The sequence below is a fragment of the Mustela lutreola genome, chromosome 4, assembly GCF_030435805.1.
Source record: "Mustela lutreola isolate mMusLut2 chromosome 4, mMusLut2.pri, whole genome shotgun sequence".
NCBI classification, from domain to species: domain Eukaryota; kingdom Metazoa; phylum Chordata; class Mammalia; order Carnivora; family Mustelidae; genus Mustela; species Mustela lutreola.
In genome coordinates, this window is record NC_081293.1 from 156130135 (window position 1) to 156137662 (window position 7528).

A 7528-nucleotide genomic window follows, 5' to 3' on the forward strand; every position below is an offset into this window, starting at 1 on the left:
CTGTCACTTGTAATTGAGAGAAGCTTGAGAAACTCTTTTTTTTTTTTAAAGATTTTTTTTAATTTACTTATTTGACAGAGAGAGATCACAAGCAGGCAGAGAGGCAGGCAGAGAGAGAGAGAAGGAAGCAGGCTCCCGGCTGAGCAGAGAGCCCGATGCGGGGCTCGATCCCAGGACCCTGCGATCATGACCTGAGCCAAATGCAGCGGCTTAACCTACTGAGCCACCCAGGCGCCCCGAGAAACTCTTTTTTTTTTAATTAAAGATTTTTGTTTATTTATTCGACAGACAGAGATCACAAGTAGGCAGAGAGAGTGGAAGAAACAGGCTCCCCACTGAGCCACCCAGGCACCCCAGCTTGAGAAACTTAAATAAATCCGAGACCTTTGCCTTTGGCCAGATAACCATTCTTCTCTCCCGAAGCATTCCACCTCCACAGAACATATGGATGTGTTCTTTTGTGTTTAAGAGAAGAAAATTGAGCATCATGCTAAAACAGGGGCAGCCTGGGGGTCCGATCCGGTCCGAAGGATTTGGTACGGCTGCAGCACCAGGACGCCGGTTGAGGCTCTGGTTTCTGTTAGGCTTTCCCCTCTTCCTAAATACCAATGAGAGTGACGAATACTTCTGTACTACCCAGGACTGTATGAGGAATGTCAGATAGTGAATCTGAGAGAACCATCTAGCCTCTTGAGTCTGGTTTCCTCATCTGTAAAACTGAGATGGTGTTGTCAGGAGCGTTGTGGAGGAGAGTGTATTTCTAGTACAGGGCACTGTGCTGGCGAGTTCTGGTTCAGAGATGATGGTGGAGTGGTTCGAGAAGGTCCGTTTTTCCTTCTAAGGTCACGCCAGATGCCCCTGGACACTGAGGAAATTACGTCCTCCGGAGGGACAACTTTAAACTGTTCATCAGCACCATCACTTATATTGCACTTCAGGCTTCTTCTTTTAAGTTCCTTTTTGTTGATTTGATTTGATCTTATTCAGGATTAGCAGGAGAGGAAGTTTCCAGTAAAAGAATATTATTTTTAAAATCTTGCATTTTAGAAAATAAGGTACTTAATCAGACACCAAAACAGCGATCTCTGTCTAATCATACAGCTCCCTGCCAGGCCCCACATCGTAAAACTGACTTATGTCTGCAGAAGCGTTTCCATGCCTGGGCAAAAAACCAAAATGCTACAAGCAAATGAATACCCAGGGTATGCAGGCATTGTGATAGGTGCCTTGCAGACAGGCATGACTCAGATCCACGTCCTGCTGTCCAGGAATTTGTAATCTAGGAATGGAGATAAGATGTGTTCTTGAATAACTATGCCATAAAAAAGAACATAATATACGCTCCACAAGCAGTGTAAACAGGGCGCCTGGCCGGCTCCATCCGTAGAGCGTGTGACTCTTGACCTAGGGGTTGTGAGTTCAAGCCCCTGTTGGGCATAGAGCTTACTAAAAAGAAATAAATAAATAAATAAATAAAAGACTTTAGGAGCCCAAGGCAAGAAGTACGTCTTTTTTAGATGAGGGCATAGGACAAAGGCTTCCTAGAGAGGTTGGCCGTGAAGTTGGGGACTAGGAATGGTGTGTCAGTTCGCATTCTTTTGGTTGCGAGTGAGTGATTGGAGACCAGACAAACACTATTGGCCAAAACTCACCTTATGGATGTGTGCCGAACACAGCATCTGTTTGCAGAATACACATTCTTTTCAAGTACACGTGGGACATCCGCCAAGTTGAGCCCATGGGCTGGACCCTAAACCATTTAAAGGCCCTGATTTGAAGAAAGATTCTGGGAAGATGGGAGTAGAATAGTTCAGTCTCCGAACTCCCACGTAAGAACAGAATGACGAGACAGCAAAACCAAAAGTTCACGCACAGCTACAAAATGAGGTGTATTCATTACCCTAGAGCAGTATCAAGTCACCACAAACATAGCAGCTTGAGAGGGCAGTCACTTTTCTCTCCGTTCTGGAGGCTAGATGCCCCAAATCAAGGGTTTAGGTGGGCCATGCTCCCTCTCCAGGCTCTAGGGAAGACTCGTTCTTTACCTCTTGCTGGCTTCGGATACTTGTCCGCGGTCCTTGGAGTGCCCTGGCTTGTGGCAGTGTAACTCCGATGTCTACTTCTATCTTCACATGGCTGTCTGTTCCCTGTGTCTCCAAATCCCTCTCCTTGTAAGAACACCAGTCATTGGATTTAGGGCCCACCCTTATTCTGTATGACCTCATCTTAACTTGCTTGTGTATCTGCAAAGACTCTATTTCCAAATGAAATCCCATTCACAGGTACCAGGAATTAGAATTTAACTCTCCTTTGGAGGGACACAATTCAACTTGTAACACTAGGTGGCATTATACCTAAGGATATGGTAAGGAAGGCTTTGCGGCAAGATCAGGAACAAGGTAGGGATGTTTGCGGTCAGCACACCACTCCTAGTCATGATTGAAGTTGAGTTCCTAGCAATACAGTAAGGAAAGAAAAGAAAACATATACAGCTCGGAAAGGAAGAAATGAAGCCTTTCATCTGCAAGTGATATATGTAGAAAACCCTAACTCTAAAAAGACTAGTAGAGTTAATAGCCAAACTTAGGATGCTTGTAGGACACAAGATCAGTACAGAAAAAGAAATTCTATTTCTACATACTAGCAAAAAACAGAAAATGCAATGTAAAAAATAATACCATTTAATATATTATGAAATCTATAAGATAATCAGGAATAAATTTTATAAAATTTGTACCAAACCCCTACACTGAAAATTATAAGACCTATCTAAGACCTCAAATAAAATTTTTAAAGGTATAACGTGTTCCTGGGTTAGAACATCTGCTAACGATAGGAAGTCTCTGATATTTTGGTTTATTGTTTTTTTCACTCCACCAAGCAATTCTCTAACAGCAGTTGGGTGTCCTACAATTCAATTTTGCTACTATCTACCCACAGGAAGCATCAGTTTCCACCAGGTAAGGGCTCAGTCCTATAGGACTGCCAAACCCCCTTCAGATGCACTCACAAGTCTGGGTTGTATTACCTGTCCAGCTGTAGCTCAGAGGTTCCCACAACCTTCCTCTTGAGTTTAACTAGTTTGCTAGAGTGAGTCACAGAACTTCGAGAAACATCTGCTTACACTAAACAGCTTATTATAAAAGGATACCATTTGGGAAGAGCCAGGTGGAAGTGAAGCATAGGGCAAAGTACACAGGTTGGTGCAAAGATTGCCGTGTCCTCTCCAAGTGCACCGTCTCCCAGCACTCCCTTGTGTTCAGTGCAAAAGGTCTCTGAACCCCATCCTTTTGGGTCTTTTATGGAGCTTTGTCACTGATGAAATCATTGGCCATTGGTAATTGAACTCCATCTCCACCCCCTCTTGCCTTTCTGGAGATCAGGGGCAGGGACTGAAAGTTCCAGCCTTCTAACACGGAGTTGGCCTCCTGGCAGGGAGCCCCTGTCCTTAAGTGCTTTCCCAAAGTCCTCTCATTAAGATAAAATCAGGCATGGTTGAAAGGAGTTTGTTATTAAAATGCCAGTATCACTCTTAAATTTTAGGAAATTCCATGGACTTTATTATCTCTGTGCCAGAAACAGAAGACCAAATATAAATTTTTTCTAAATCATAGTATCACAATGTCATTTATTCCAAAATTCATCTAAAAATTCCATGCAATCCCAGTAAAAATACCAGCACATGGATGATACCAAAGGCACAAGCAACAAAAGAACAAAGAGATAAATTGGGCTTCATCAAAATCTAAAACTTTTGTATGTCAAAGACATTGACAAGAAAGTGAAAAAAAAAACTATAGAATGGGAGAAAATATTTATAATTCCTATAGCTGACAAGGGACTCATATCCAGAAAATACAAAGAACACTAACTCAACAACAAAAAGGACTAATAATCCAATTTAAAAATAGAAGAGAAATTCTCCAAAGAAGGTGTACAATGGCTGTTAAGCCCATGAAAAGATGCTCCACATCATTAGTCATTAGAGAAAAGCGAATCGAAGCAACCATGAGATCCCCCTTCACACCTACTAGAAGGATGATCGTGATAAACAAAACAGAAAATAACAAGTGTTGGCGAGAATACGAGACACTGGAACCTGTACGATGCTGGTGGAAATGTAAACCGGAGCAGCTACTATGGAAACAGCTTGGCAGTTTCTCCAATGCTAAACATAGAACTGCGGTAAGACCCCGCAGTTCTACTCTCCAGCATAGACCCAAGGGAGTTGAAAGCAGGGCCTTGAAGAGGCACTCATATGCCAATATTTACTGCAGATTATTCACAATAGCCAAAACGTAGAAGTAACCCAGGTGTCTATCAACAGATCCATTGATAAACAAAATGCATGTCTATGAAAAGAGTGGATTATTCAGCTATAAAAAAGAAAAGATGTTCTGAGATAGCCTATCACAGGGATGAATCTTGGCTCAGCAGCCTTCTTGCTTGGTTTCCTCTCCTTCTACTGCACCCCCTGTGCTTTCTCACTCTCCCTGTCAAAAAATAAATAAAATCTTAAAAAAGAAGAAGAAGAAAGAATCCAGATACAAAGAATGTACACTGTATGGTTACACTTACTTGAAATATCTAGAATAAGCAAATTCATAGAGAGTTAAAGTCCATTAGAAACTACCATGGTCTGGGAGGAGGAAAAATGGAGAGTTACTGCATACCAGCTAGAGAATTTCTGTTCAGGGTGATGAAAATGCTCCAGAATTAGATATTGATGATGTACATACTATGTTGTGAATGTACTTAATGCTGCTGATTGTTTACTTAAAAACTATTAAAATGGCAAGTCTGTTACATTTATTTTACACATCTTTAAAAATTAATAAGGTAGATGGGTATTAAGGAGGGCATGTATTGCATGGAACACTGGGCATTATACGCAGATAATGAATCATGGAACACTACATCAAAAACTAACAATGTACTGTATGGTGACTAACATAACATAATAAAAAAAATTAGTTGGACAAAATTAAAAAAAAATAAAGTAATATGTCAAAAATCTCTTGTGAATTGTATAATTTGGATTGTATACTTTCATTTTAAACTTGTACACTTTAAATTGGTAAATTGGTTTTTATCTCAAAACTGTTAGGAGAAAAAAAACACTGTAGGATTTTGTAGAAAGTGATGAACTAATCCTAATATTTATATGAAAATGTTAAGGACCTAGAATAACCGAACAATCTTGGAAGTTAACAGGTTGGAGGACTTACATTAGCTAATTACATGATTTTCTATAAAGATGTAGTAATCAAGATGGTATGGTATATACATCCGTGAACAAGAGAGAGTTCAAAAAAATATTATTTTTAATTATACAGTCAAATAATTTTCGGTCAAAATACCAAAGTAATTCAGTGGTGAAAGGAAGATCTTTAAGCAAAAGGCTGACAGGAAAAAATGTCTATCTGTATGGGGAATAAATGAACCTGGACCCGTAAAAAATAATTCGAAGTAGATCATATAATCAAGTAAGTATAAATGTAAAAAGTCTAAAGGTTCTACAAGGAAACGTAGGGCAATATCTTTGTGAATTTGGGATATACAAGATTTCTTATGACACAAAAGCACTGATTATAAATGTATGTAAACCAGGTTCATATTTTAAAAATTAAGTAAAAATCATGTTTTTAACAGTGTTAAAAACAGCAGGGCCAACACTGCAAGGTAGAGTAGCCAGATCAAAACAGGGAGTTCAAAACAAAGTATTCCCACATATCAGTTAGGAAATACACAAACACCATAGGGAAAGTTACAAAGGATCTGACCAGGTAACTCACAAATGAGAAAATACAAACTGGATTAATAAAGGGGGGTGACTCAGCCCCTGGGTGGCTCAGTCGATTGAGCATCTTGGTTTCAGCTCAGGCCATGATCTCATGGTTCTGGGAGTGAGCCCCATATCGGGCCTCCACCCTCCACACCCAGTCAGCTTGAGAATTCTCTCCTTCTCCTTCTGCCCCTCCCCTAGCTGTCAACTAACTAACTATCTGTGGCACCTGGGTGGTTCAGTTGTTGAGCGTCTGCCTTCAGCCCAGGTCAAGATCTCAGAGTCCTGAGATCGAGTCCCACATCAGGCTCCCCGCTCAGCGGGGAAAGCTCCCCCTCCCATTCCCCCTGCTTGTGTTCCCTCCCTCCCTGCGTTTCTCTCAAAGAAATAAATAAAATCTTAGTCAATCAATCTGTAAAAAGGGGGTGGTGGTGAGCATGGTCTCTTATGTTCATGGCCATTCAGGGTTTTCCCTCTGGGTATCGCTGATATTGATACTGGTCATCATTTTTCTCTTGGATTGTTGCTTTTCTTTTGAATTCTAATTATACTGGTTATATGAGCAGTAAATATCTTCTCTTGGATAGTGGCTTGTCTTTTCACTTTGTATCTCATGACTTTCGTTATAAAACAAGTTTTTAGTTTTAATATAATCAAATGTATCAGTGTTTCCTTTATGATTAGGGCTTGTTGCCCTAATTTGGTTTGGTTTGGACATTTAGTTTGGCCTAGAAAATAATTCTGTATGCAAATGTCACTAAAATGTCATGTGATATTTTTCCCAATAATTTTATACATTTTCACCCTTAGGTCTTTAAACCGTCTGGAAGTTATTTGTGTATGCAGTGGATTAATTTTGTCTTTTCTTTGTGGACAGCCACTTGTCTCAGCACCGTTAGGGCTATCCTTTTCCTATAAGTAAAATGCCACTACTGCCATATGTAAATGAGTTTAATTCTAGACTCTGTTCCATTCCATTTGCCTAATTGTCTCTGTCTGGGCCAATACCGCACTATTATTTAAAGAAATTGCTATCTGTTTGGAATCCGTTTCCTCCATTCCACTCACACACCTCTTGTGTTTTCTCTTAAAAAGAGTTTTTATTATTTTTCACCCTTTAATTTTCTGTATGAATTTATGGACCATCTTGTCACATTCTCAAACATACCTTGTTGGAATGTTTACTATAATTATACTAAATTTATTAGACCAATTTAGGGGTTGACAAGTTGTTACTCTTATTATAAAATTGCATCTCCCCATCAGTAATATGGTTTATATTTTCATCTGTTTAGCTATTCTATAATATTCCTCAGTAAAGTTTTATAGTTTTATTTATAAAAGTCTTGTACATCTCTTGTTATATTTATTCCTAGGTACCTTATACTTTATTGTTGTCTTGAAAAATGTATCTCTTTTAAAAGTCACATTTTAAGGTGCCTGGGTGGCTGGGTGGGTTGAGCCTCCGCCTTCGGCTCAGGTCATGATCCCAGGGTCCTGGGATCGAGTCCCGCATCGGGTTCTCTGCTCAGCAGGGAGCCTGCTTCCCCCTCTCTCTGCCTACCTCTCTGCCTACTTGTGATCTCTCTCTGTGTGTCAAATAAATAAATAAAATATTTTTTAAAATCTTTAAAAAATAAAATTAAAAAATCACATTTTATAATTTGTGTTGCTGGTGAATAGCAATATAGCTGATTTTACATATCTGCTTTACAGTCAGCAACCTTGATAAACTCTTATTTC